A 13,988-nucleotide genomic window follows, 5' to 3' on the forward strand; every position below is an offset into this window, starting at 1 on the left:
AATATTGCAAGCATGTGGTCCAGATCGACGGGACTTTCTTGTATGGAAAATACAAGTAAGTTTTATTATTGGCAGTTGTCCAAGATGACAATCGCAATATTCTTCCAGTTGCTTTTGCTCTTGTTGAAGGAGAAGATACAGATTCTTGGGTTTTTTTCCTCTGAAACTTACGTGTACATGTTATCACGAGGGGAAAAATCTGTGTCATTTCATATCGCAGAGCTGGGATCAAAGCAACAATGGAGTCTTTGGGTCCAATGTGGCAACCACCCTTTGTCCAACATAGGTATTGTCTCTGACACATTGCTGCGAACTACCATGGAAGGTACAAGAAGAATGATGAGCGTCAATTAATTGTGCGCATGGGTAAGTGAAACTGATGTAGTTTGTTTTCTTTTGATCATTTTAATTTTGCAAAGAAAGCAAGTTAGTAAGTTATACATTTTTTGATCAGGTTACGAACTACTTCCTCAAATGTTTGAATCAATGCTTCAAGATTTGCGGGCGAAAAACGAGAAAGAATACGATTACATTAGCCTCATTGATAAAGAAATGTGGACGAACGCATATGATGGTGGGTATCGATATGGACACACGACGACCAACTTGGCTGAGGCAATCAATTCAACCTTAAAGGGTGCACGTCACTTACCTGTAGCAGCTTTGGTAAAAACTATATATTTTTGTTTGGGGGGCGCTTTTTGTGAAGCTCGGGGGACAAGCTCAAACCTGGATGCAAGACGGTCATGTCTATCACCCTAGATTAGTTGCAGATCTACAAAAAAAATTATTGCATCAAATGGAATGTCTGTAACAAGCTTCTCTAGAAGACATGAAATGTTTCGTGTCACAGGGTTGACGTGACCTCTTCAAGGGATTGAAGTTGTGTCGTTAAGAGTAAATCTACGAGACAAAACATGCGACTGCGGGTTTTTTCAAGCTCTGAAGTATCCATGCTCTCATGTGATACCAGCTTGCTCGCATACACGTCAAGACTAACTATTTTGTGGATCCCGTATACCTACTATCTGAAGTTTTTAAGGTATATGAATTTGAGTTTCCCCCATAGGTAATGACAGACCCTGATGAGATTCAGGATTGGCTTTCGATTATACCAAATCCAACTTTATTGAGGGAGCGTGGTCGTTCAAAATCCAATCGAATTCATTGTAATATGGATATTTGAGAAAGATCTAGACAAGACAGAAGATGTGGGCATTGAAGAAACCCAGGACACACTAGAAAAACATGTCCACTTCTGCTGTTATCAAGTAACAATTGATGAGGAACTGATGTAGTTGTTTATCAAATAAGAATTCTTGTTCTTTAATTTGCATTTACTTCAAGTTAATGTCATTCGATAACCACCGATGAAGATTAAAAAAACGATACAAGAATATGAGATTGGACGATGGCGTTATATGTGATTATAATAAAAGAGATAATAAGTGATCAACTGAAGAAAGTTATCGAACACAATTATTAAATTTTATCAAACTAATAACAATTTGGTATTTGAATATAATTTTAAATACAACAAACTTACAATAAGTATTAAATGGTAAATGATAAACAAATTACAATAACTGATATTAAATGATAATAAACAAAATTAACCAAAATACATTAACAAAAAGTCCAACAAATTTAACAAAAAAATTAAAATAAATCAAACCAAATTAATGAAATAAAGTAATTATTAAATGATAAATAAAAAAATTACAATAAAAAAATCCAATAAACAACTAAATACAAATATAATAAAAAAAACAAAATATATCGATGCATGCGACGCGAATATGTTCCGCAGGGAGGTGGATGTCGGTCTCGAGGAGGATTTTTTTGTATCACTGGTTGTGACTCCTCGCTGTCATCACCATTATCATCGTCGTCGTCGTCGTGAGCAGCTACATTAGGTTGATGAGGAGCTGATGACGATGAAGCACCTCCATAGAATAAGGACCCTGGAGGTGTATGACTGACTATCCCACTGGTCTGCGAAAACTGGGAAAACTCATAAAACCCAGACATCGCTGAGTGTGAAAACTGTACAGGAGGTGTCTGTGCTGCGACCATGGGTGATGAGACTGAACCCGCCAAAATGTGGACATATAAACCCCAAGTCGGATCTGTAAACATAGACCCATAATATCCTTCAAGAGGGGTCATAAAACTCTGTGACGGTGGCGGCGGCGGCATCGGGTAAGGGAATGGCGATGGTGACATCACATATGGTTGCGGTATGTAAGTCGTTGTAGACGATGGCTACTGTGAAGGTCATGCTGGTGCAGCTGAGGATGAACCGAAAGCATCTGCTCTCCGTCCACGAGTCGGGGGATGATGGTGTTGTGTCAGTGAACGTCTCTGTCAACGTCGCTGAAAGGTCCACCCTCGTGCATCCTCAGAAAGCAGAAACGGATTCCCGTTCCTATTGAACCACTCATAATAACCGTCAGCAACCATCAAGAGGTAAGTAAAAATGGGCTCTCTACGGTGAAGGCGCCGATGTCGATCCTCACAACACGATCCACTCATGATGCCTTACTAGCCAATCTGTATCGGTCTTGTTGCGTCTATCTGTGCTATGCAACTCGTCTATCTGTGCTATGCAACTCGTCTATCTGTGCTATGCAACTCGTCCATATTGTGAGGTGCTTCCGGAATTGGTTGAAAACAACCAAATTGCTGGAGCACGCGATCAGTGGAGTGACACTCGATGATCGCATAACAAATCAAAGGGACCATCGCCATCCAAACATCTGATGGGCCTCTCAACTCAGGTGGGATCACAATCTTCACATCATCATTAGAATATGACACTCATTCAAACTAAAACAAATATATATAATTTTTATCAAAATAATAATCTAATTATATAACTATAATCTAAAATCGATTTTTAAACATTAAAATGCATACATATGTGACAGCCTTCTGATCGATTAGCACCCTAATTTCTTTTTTAAATCATCAGGTAGCTCCTGATGATTTTTCCTATCAGTAGACCACATATTCAAGGAAAAAATTTATTATACACTATATAAAATGATTAATATATAAAATCAGTTTTATAATTACCTCAATAGTAGTGGAAATACGAATGAGTTCTTGACAACGGGACATAAAAAGAGAAATCGATATCATACCCAAGACTACAGCAACAGGAGACATCTGCCGATAGTATTTTTCCTATAGTCAGTGGCTTGACACATCTCCCTGTACAGGAAAGCCAAAACTATCGAGCCCCAACCGAGTGATCCGGCCAGATGAAAGTCGGCAAGATGTCGCAACCACATACAGTGAACTTGGTTATGTGATTTGTCCGACATCAGCAACCCTCATATCAACTGCAATATGCATGCCCGTGCATACATTTTAACTTCATCATCAGAGGCTTCCTCGCTCAACTCCCGAAAATTGGCATATAACCAATTTAACGGTATCTGACCACTGTTAAAACTTTCCGAGACACGTCTTAGATACTCCTGGCACAAAGTAGTCCATGAACCGTGCGTCATCCCCGATATTACATCTTCATCTACCGGAAATCCCAGGTGCATAGAAACATCCTCAAGTGTAATAGTGCACTCTTCGCACGGAAGATGGAATGTATAGGACTTCGGCCTCTACTGCTCCACTAAGGCAGCAATAAGGTCTGGTTCTATATTACAGTGACCCTCATATCTACCTATGTGATCGAATCTAGCCTCTACTAAATACGGCAAGACACGGCTATGTATCACTAACTTAAGGTTCATAATAAAAGGATATAATACACGGTCTATCTCCTAAAATTAAATAATTACAAAAATTAATTTTTAAACTAATAATCATGCATTAAATAAATAAATAAATAAATTATAACTAATAATTTAAATTAAATTAAAACGTTAAAATGTTACCGTATCAGCAAAATTTCGTAATATATAATTTTCATCCAACCGAAGTAGACTGTCTTCCATTTTATATCTGCAAAAAAAATAATTAAATAAAATATTAAATAAATTAAATACTTAAATAAATTAAAAACAAAATATTAAATATAATAAAATATACCTTAAACAGTTATAAGAGAATATAAGAGTATTTGAGAGAAATTGAGAGAATTTGGTGTGATAAAAGTGATTGAGAATGGAAGTATTTATAGGGAGAGGTAAGGGTGTGAATGGTCGGGGTAAGTGAATAATTAAACCTAAGGCGCGCCGCAAGAGGCGCATTTCTGATGCGTGTCAGATTTAAAGGTAAGGCGCGCCGCAAGAGGCGCATTTCTGATGCGTGTCAGATTTAAAGGTAAGGCGCGCCGCAGGGGCCGCGCTTTACACACGTGTATCCCAACTCAACATAAAGCACGCATTAGGGAGCGCGCTTTACCCACGTGGCGCCATATCAACATAAAACGCGTTGCAAGAGGCGCGCCTTACTGCAAAGGGTATTAGATCAAGAAAAATAATCTAAAAAGTGTCTGACAGAAAAATATATAAGGTATAGATGATTTTTCGTGAAAAACATCAGTTAAAGAATGCGTATAAATTATAATCTCTCCACCTAAAGTGGAGGCGCAGGAGCCAGGTCAGACATGCTGCAACCGTTATTACCTCAGAATCTTGGCCGTATTTACGTTACTCTCCACATCCAAAAATAAAACGAAACTATTTTCTCTCTCTAGTTTAATCATTTCGATAACTTCCAACGAAAGAAAAACAAATTTATTAATTTCACATAAATAGTACTCAACATACAAAACACTAATATTATTGAAGACATTTATGGGTACAAAGTCAATCATGACAGGTGGGAAAACCAATAGACTGCTTTATCGCCAAAATGGAGTACAAACTCCACCTTGAAAGTTAACATGTAATTTTACACTAAATCTTATGCAAGAAGACAACACGGGTAAACAAAGAAAATGAAGCAAATACTACATGATGCTTGACAACAATTATCCACTTTTATTCGTTTTCCAGAAGGAAATCCCTAGCCAGGTATCATACAACAACTAAAACATCAGACTAGCTAATAGCAGTTAGATGAGCTTCACCTTTCACTGGTTGAGGGACCTCCGATGACCTCTCCTATCCAGTGCTGAATACGGATTTCCCCTCTGTTGTTGATTACTCCTTTGCTGTTGGTTGCTGCCATGGTACTGTTGATTGCCCCTGTGTGGCTGGCTTCCTCTTTCTTCATAGTCTCCTCTCTGATGATGATGATATGATTGGTTACCTCTTTGATGCTGATGGTCAACTCCACCTTGTTCATATAAGCCATACCCTCCAGAAACATTTTGATTAGCCTGCGGAGCCATTCTACCACTCCACTGCTGATAGCTACTCTTCTCAGGTCCCTGATACCCGCGGTGTCCGTCATAACCACCTGGATGAGAAGGATAGATATCAGCCTCAGTTGACACTTGTGCCGTAGGAATGTGCCTTGATCCATCATCCTGATGATGTCTTGGAGGGTAGTGCATGTTATTGGCCGCTGCTTGGTTATTTATTTGGTAGTTATGGTTGCTGTGAGAATTCGAATGCCCCGTGAAGGTGGATTCTGAGAAAATGGGTAACCTGCACCGGGGTAATCTTGTCTAGGAACCATACTAGGCTGTCCCTGGTTATTAAACCCATAATTTACATAGGAATTTACTGGTGGATTATAGGGAGCCTGCATATTATTGTTGAACCCATTACGATCCATCTTCGACTGTAAGCTATTAGCAATAAGTCTGTGTGATGCATCCCCAAGCTTATGACCAGAAAGAGAACCAGACTAGTTACGCCTGGAAGGGCAAAACATGTTAAATATGCAGTAAATGTTTTCAAGCCGTGAATGACATGCATTATGGAAAGAAAAAAGGAAAGTTCAGAAACAAAGATCGATCTTTTGAATACTGACCTATCCATTTGATGATCAGACTGCCTTCCATCCCAAGGTCTCTTCCCAGAATCTTCATGCCATAACACAGGTTCAGGTTTTAAATCACCAAGTTGCACCATCTGTGAACCACAATGTTGAAAAATATCAATATGTCTCATGGCTAAATCAATCACGACAAGCATTTTTCCTCCATTTGTAAAATAGGCAAGCTTGCTCAGACAGAGATAATCCTAATTCTATTTCCTCTCTTTTGGGTTTTTTTTTTTGGGGGGGGGGTGTTGTGTATAACGCAAACCTAACATTGTTTTTATACTAAAATTTGCTTGTAGCTATCTAGGACTCCTTGAGTTTGTAAACAAGAAACTTCATAAAGAATATGTTTAAGCAGGTGCAAACAAAACTCAGCTGTAAGGATGGATTTGATAAACCATTGAAAATTTCATTTCACTAAAATGAAATGCTCAAACACCTGATTTTTTAACTGTTTGATAACCATTTTAAATTTTTACTTGCTAAAAATTTTCCACAAAAAAGCGTTGAAAATGACAAGATGATTACCTATCAATTAATGTTGAAAATAGTAAATTGATTTTTTTTTCAATAACTTATATCTGCAATAAATCCCCCACCCCCTTATGGAATAAGGAATATTCAAAAATTAAAATTTAATATAATCAAACAACATGACTATATTTGGTACATAATTTTTTACTATATATCAAACAGTTTAATAAATATAAACTCAGTACAAAATCCATTACTAAAAAACTTGGGACTTAATTCTTCAGTTTACCAAGTAACACACAAGTTAAGATGATACAGAACAGGTAAAACTATATTAAAATACAGGTTATACAGAGCTACTTTGAAAGAAAATAAAAAACAAATACATTTACCATTAAGCAGAGAACTACGGCTGCTACATACCTTCAAAGGGAATACAACTCCCAGTGGAGGATGGGTGATATGCTTATGAGCTATTGGAAGTCTATATATACAACATCTGTAAAGCAGGCATCCAAAAGAACATTAATGTATTCTTCAATTAATAAACTGCCCAAAGCATATGAACAATAAATATACTGAGCATCAATAATTGAAACTTACATGACTTCATTGGCCAAAATATCTTCCATATCCTTGATTGGAGACCTGAATATAGGAGGCAATGTTTCTCCTGCACAAGGGGATATGTAACCATTCATCCCGTCACTGCATGTAGACCTAAATAAATCAGAAAAAAGTGGGGCAGGTCTTAAATTCAACTAGCATGGAAAGTAGTCAAGATGGCTTGAATACTAGATTATATCCCACCTCATATCAGGTTTGACTTCCTCCTTGACTTCAATTCGTTGTCTTTCTGGCAATTGTTTACAATGATTGTTAAGAGAAAATATTTGCTCCGAGAGATGGTGTGAAGCTGCCACAAAAAAGCATGTCACACATTGTACTATTTCTCTGTGCTTCTTCATCCTGCATAAGATTGTAGCATTTAGTTAAAAATCCGGCAAGAGCATAAAGATTATTAATGAAATGAAATTATGACTTCAATAAAGAGCCATACCGTCAACGTATGTTCTATTTGTGCAACCTCAGCGAGAAGGCGCTGTTCATCAATGAAAGGCAATTTTGCAATACCCTTCAGAAAGCAACAATAAATAGATTATTAACGTTCCAGTTCAGTAAAAAAGGCTATATATAAACCACTTGGCATATGAAACTAAACCAAATGAGAGTGAAAAATGAACCTACCTGCCATGAAAAACGCTTTCCATTCATGTCAACTTCAAAATCTGATAAAGAGCGTGTTCAAATTTCAGATCTTAAGGAAGAAATACATATGAAGCTTGTTTGTTCAGCAAATTGCATACCAGTCGGATAAAAATCAATAATAGGTGAATTCGGATCAGTCATCAACTTCCTATATTCTACGGGAAGTGCATGGGAACTGCAAAAGAAATATATGATAGAATCATACTTACTTAAAAACTTACAAGGAGAACAAAGTGCAAACAGGTGACAGGACCTAGCAGCAGGAAATACACCCAATAATTGGTTGAATGGTTTAAAGGGGAACCCAGCTCAAACTGAATATCTAGCTGGCTAAGATCAGTAAAATCAGATGCAAAAGGTGCATAATGATAAGGATAAAACCTGAAACAACAAAATTCAGGGGCAGCACAATGACAACTTAAAGAATGTCTATTAAAGCAGAAAGATGAGCTCCTGGTCAATTGATCATTTTCACCAAATAAGGCTTAAAAATTCAACTCGGATAGATCTCAAAAGGAATAAGATGACTATGTAAAAGAAACTCACCACCTCCACGAACAAACACCTTCATAGTAATAATGCATGATCCAACATAAACCTTCTGTGAGCTTCAAAACCTACATAAATGAAGCTCCTTTTAAGATAATTATGGAATAATTTAAAAAATATAATAGACAGCATCCTCATAGAGATTCATTCATTAACTCACAACATCTTTTCGTATTTCTTCCATTTCTTCTGGAGTTTCTGCTGAAAACTTTTCTTTATAATACCTTTCTTTCCACCCAGGCTCTCCCAGTTTAATCTGACAAGAGCAATCAACCATATGAGCAGATAAAATAACTGATTCATGGACTAAAATGGAAAAGAAATTATGAGAAAAGACAGAAACAGCAGAGTTCTTTATGCTAAGGCTACATTCTGTGTCCAAACATATCTCAACTGCCAAAAACCTACGAGTCTTTTGTAAAGCCCATTGAATTTTGCATATGATTACAAATCAATATGAATTCTCTTCCACTTGGTTGAGATGAAGGAATGGGACAGTATGCATTTCTAAAATAGAATATATATATATACAGAGTTCCTAATCTGACGACTGTCTACACCCAAAATATTAGTAGAAACAGGATTCAAACAAAATCATAAATTGATTAAGAATATATTCAAACCTTATCTTCCTCCTGGTTTTGGGAATTAAAAACAACAGATTTGTCACGGATCACCTCTTTAAGTTTTGTTTTCAATTCTTCTTTGTTCTCATTAGCCTGATGCCAACGGTAAGAAAGAAACAGCATTAAGTGTCGTCCGGTAAAAAAACATATAGTGGGATAACTAATACTCTTTTTTTTTTTTTGATAAAAATAGGAGGCCTCGTTAAAAACCCCCTTCATAACCATCAAACTACGAAGTAGCTCAAAGGACATTGGAAGGAGGAAAAGAGTGCCCCAAAGATTTATTACCAGAAACCAATTACACCGAAAGTACAATAACATCAATTCATAGGTTAGCCCATGGAATATGAGTCCTTAAGATGGCTGAAGGAGTCAGATTATATTAAATTGCCTCTCCTGAGCAGGAAAACATACATCTGTTTCAATACTATCTTCTGCTTCAACAATAGCAGCACCAATAGTGACCGCTGATGATAAACGTTGCACCTTGTGCGGCCGACCAGAGGATCCATTACCATTAGACTCCATTGTTTGCTGAAACGGAGTAGGTGAAGGGCCAGAGGCAAGACGGGAACCATAAAATCTAGCAACTGGAACCAGAGAATCAGGTTGAACTTGAGGCTGTGCATCATCTCCTCTTCTAGCTTGCGTTTTTTCTCGTTTGATTCTTTCTGCTTGACGCTGTATGATGCCAGCATAGAACAGATTACTACTGAATTCTTTTACCGGCAAAAAGAATGAACTTTGTTCATACTTAATACATTCATCCCAATAATCCTCAAGTCAGATGGTTACTTGAAGGAGCATATATTCCCATAGACATGTTAAAACAACTAAATGAGCAAACACCAGAAAGTGTTGTTACATCCTTAACCAGGATGCTTTCAATCACACAAAAGGCAATTTTGCCACCAAAGAATAATAGACAAGTCCCCTTTCAGAATTCCAATCATGATAGTTAACACTTTTAAGAGTAGTGTGATAATGAAACCTCTTGCACGAGCACCGAAGGAGGATTGAACACATAATAAATACAACATGGCCACATAAATAAGGGACTGCAGAATCACAAGGCAAGACACAACCTTCTAAATGAAAAATTAAACAAGACCATGAACAAGTTTCACAGAATAATTTGAATCGTGGAATAAAGCAAAACATAAGCTATTTTTTTTGTTTAAGTTGAACAGAATCATACTGATCTTAAACTCAAAACAAACCTGATGCAATCGTGCTCTTTTCTGGAATATTCTATCTTCATAGGACCCCACAGCTTGGATAAAATGCTCTACCCTGCTCAAATTTGGCTGAAATAAAAATCATGCAGTCAAAAGCATTAGTTTAGAAGATAAGATTTGATCAATGGAATAATACCGGAAAATGCAAAAAAGAGTAACAGACACCTTGCATCCATCAGTCAAATAATCACCAAACGATTTGAATTCCTTCTTGTATACTGCCATTAGTAAGTTGATTGCACCCTGTAAATTAACAAATTGGAAAAAGGAAGGCCTCCCATTAAAACCTCGGGTTGATATAAGAATCCTAAAATGTCCGTTAAAAATTTCCAATATAAAAGCACAACCCAGCAGTAGAATAATTACTTCGACCATATACAAACCTCACAAATCTCTAGTGTAGGCATATGAGGTAAAAAATCGTTGCCGACAAAGAAGCATATGAATATAAAATCATCCAATATGCGTTCTAAGTCAATTTCAAAAGGAGGATTGGGGATTCTCATCTCATATTCCAGGTACTCCCTAAGTGTCCATATGTTCAGAAACTGCAAAAAGATTAAGCAGATATAAAGTTGTAATTTATCCAAAGATTTCATTGTAATCATTTCAGCTGTATATTCAATTAAAAAGCAACCTGGTATGGCTTTCTGGCCACCTCTTTTCCATCAGCTTTCTCATCAAATTCCCCATTATTCCGCTTTGCCTTTCCTTCACAATTTGCCGCTACATGGCCCATCTGGCCACATAGGAAGCATTTATCTTGTCCAGGGGTGAAGACAATCTGAGAATATTCCATAAACCCTGTTACTTTTGGGCTGAGAAGGAACATGATAATAGAATGATAAAAACATCTTTCCAAGACAAAATCATTTCACTTGTAACATCAACTTATTCCTATAAATGAGTAAAATATCCAACATCGCATAAAAGTTAAAAATTGAAAGAAAAGCAATTGACAGAACAGCCATAAATGGAGTGCCGGGTGTAATAACATTTGCATCAAAAAGCTGTGATTCCTCTTTAGGAGGGAGTCTTCTGCCTCCCTCTCAAACTCCTCTCGCAGTCGTGCTTCTTCAGCTGCCTGCAATAGGAAAGTTCACAAGAACAAAATTACTACTGAACTGAGGGAGAATATGAAATACCAATACCTAAATATCTCGATGGTCTAACATTTTATCCAGGATGCAGATTGCCTTCATAGTGAGCACAAATATATACCCAACAAAAAAAGATAGATAACATACCGCCTCTGCAGCATCTTTAGCTGCTCTAAAACGCCAAGATCTCTGTTGATTCATTTTCGCCCGAGGGGCAACTCCATCTAGCATATGTTTCCAGATAAACATAAATACAATTTATCTGCACGTCAAAATACATCTTACAACCTAAAACAAGCACTACTTACCAATAGCCATATACAAAAGCTTTCGAGGACGGACCATAACAAACAATCTATCAATGTAATCAAATATGCATTGAAAAACTTCATCAAAAGTGGTTGGTGAAGGTTGCACAAGACATCGAATAAGCCAAATTAGTTCAGTTCTGAAAAGGTCAAAGAAATAAAAGAGATAGGAATTACGAAAATTTGAATGTGTTGAGAAGGTTACCCTGTCTTCGGGGTGGAAACAAGGATGAATAATCCCGTTCATGTCGAGATAAAGATTATCGTACTCGAGTTTATTTGGATTAGGTTTACTCGTATCAACAGGAATGGCTATGCCGTCGATAACCACCGGTTCTTCTTCGATAACGTCCACCACAATCAGCGGATACTTCTCCGCTAACCATCTGTAGAACGCTGGCACTCCCATTGCCAATAGCTTGCAACTGAAACCCCTCGCGGATCTCTAATAAAATCGAACACCAAAGGAATAATCCTTATCCCCTGCAATGGAGACAAATTGGAAAGAAAAATGATTGCGATCGTCCCGTGTTCTTGTTTATCTCCTGCTATTGTGTGTTTGGCCAACCGTTGCGTTTAGGGCACCAAAATAATGCGACGGGACAATAATACCCTTTAAGACTAGGGAAAGACGGCTGGTCTTAAAGGTACGTTTGGTTCACGGAATATAAGATTACCAGTGGGAATAAGATTACCGGAATGTAACATTACCTAATACATTACTGGGAATATTACATTACTTTGTTTGGTTTGTTTGGCAGTAATGTAAGATTAGAGTGTTTGGTTGAAGGAATAAAAGATTACTGGAATGTATATTTTACCAAATTAACCTTGTTTTATATTTTTTAACAAGTGAAATTCTAATTATTTAAATAAAAATTATTTATATAAAAATTCATCGATAATATATTTAAATAAAAATTATTTATATGAAAATTTATCGATAATATATCATTTTATTATTTAAATATATCATGTATTATTTTAATTTTAATTAATATTAAATTTTATCTAATTTATTTTAAGAATATATTAAAATTTTAATTCAACATAATTTATATAAAAATATTAGATGTAAACTTTTGTTTAAATCTTAACTAATTTTTACTTTTTTATCATTTTGAATAATTTTAATATTTATAACGTTTATTTATAAAAAAGAATTCTTCAAAATTCAAATATCAAATTAAATACTATATCAAGTATTAACAGTAAAACTAGAAGCAAAGAACATCGAGAAAGCTCAATCCCAAAGTAGAACAATGACAGCATAAAGCAATATCCATGTTTTTCTTAAACAAAATTATTTCTAATTTCCAACAGAAATTACAATCAGAGACCTTCCAAATAGACAAAAACAACTAGTTTTGACGGGATTAAATCCAAATTATATTTTAATTCATTCTCCTAATTAACTCATTGATGTAATTCTCACGGTTGCCGGTATCTCCTCCTTCGACATAGTGGTTCCTCTTCTTTTTCAGACCACCCAATGGTGCCTTGAGCTGGAATGGACAGAGGAAGTTGTTGGCCTCCTCAAAAAAGGTCCCACAATCATTATCTCGTGGATGAGATCTTCTACACAGATGATGCCAAATTTGCCCAGAGCTTGATGACCAAATTTCTATTTCAAGCATCAAGAATTCAAGCATGTAAAGAAAAAAAGCGAAGGCATAACTCATGCTTGAATAACATCAAAGATAAAGGAGAAGCTTAGTGATTTATCATGCATATTCCACAAATAATGCATTGTAGCATGTTGTGCCCAGTTGATTTTGAAAATATTATGCAACTTCGGGACAAGATACTTAACTGCTTCAAACAAATCAAAGTCCAATACTCCCAGAATGAAATCAATAATCCAAGGCTAGATCAAACGCTGCCAATAAAAAAGCAACAGAGATGAGAGAAAATATTGCAGAAAAGGTACTAGCTAAAATTCAACAGAAATGAAGAGCCAAAAGTTCTTGAAATGAACAAATACAAGCAAATCTTTCAACTAAGTGAAACAAATTGATTGCAACTTAGATGCCAAAGGACACACATCTATGACATAAAATTCTCTTCAACAACATCATGCATGATGTTTCTGTACCGTTTATTAAAAATACTCGAAATCGATTATGTCCCGTTGATCAAAATTCAACAGCAATGAAGAGCCAAAAGTTCTTGAAATGAACAAGATACAGGAAAATCTTTCAGTTAAGTGAAACAAAGTGATTGCAACTTAGATGCCAAAGGACACACTAGAGGAGACATATATCTATAATATAAAAATTCTCTTCAACAACATCATGCATGATGTTTTTGTGCCGTTTATTAAAAATACTTGAAACCGATTCTCTTAGAAGATCTATAATATGAGGAATTCAGATTGGATCTGATCATTGTGTTGCAATGATCTTTTGTGGTGGACCCATAAAAATTCCAAGTGTTCCCCCTAGTGGGGTGATGCCAGTTGTTGGCACTTATCAACCGATGATGGCACTAGCTAAAATTCAACAGCAATGAAGAGCCAAA

At 36.3% G+C, this 13,988-nt stretch overlaps 1 pseudogene; it reads right to left on the bottom strand.

Annotated features, from left to right (window-relative positions):
* Positions 1–4,729: 4,729 nt before the first annotated feature.
* LOC120157494 lies at positions 4,730–11,999 on the bottom strand (annotated as a pseudogene).
* Positions 12,000–13,988: the final 1,989 nt, after the last annotated feature.

The sequence above is a fragment of the Hibiscus syriacus genome, unplaced genomic scaffold (genome assembly GCF_006381635.1).
Source record: "Hibiscus syriacus cultivar Baekdansim isolate YM2019G1 unplaced genomic scaffold, ASM638163v2 tig00111273_pilon, whole genome shotgun sequence".
Taxonomy (NCBI): Eukaryota; Viridiplantae; Streptophyta; class Magnoliopsida; order Malvales; family Malvaceae; genus Hibiscus; species Hibiscus syriacus.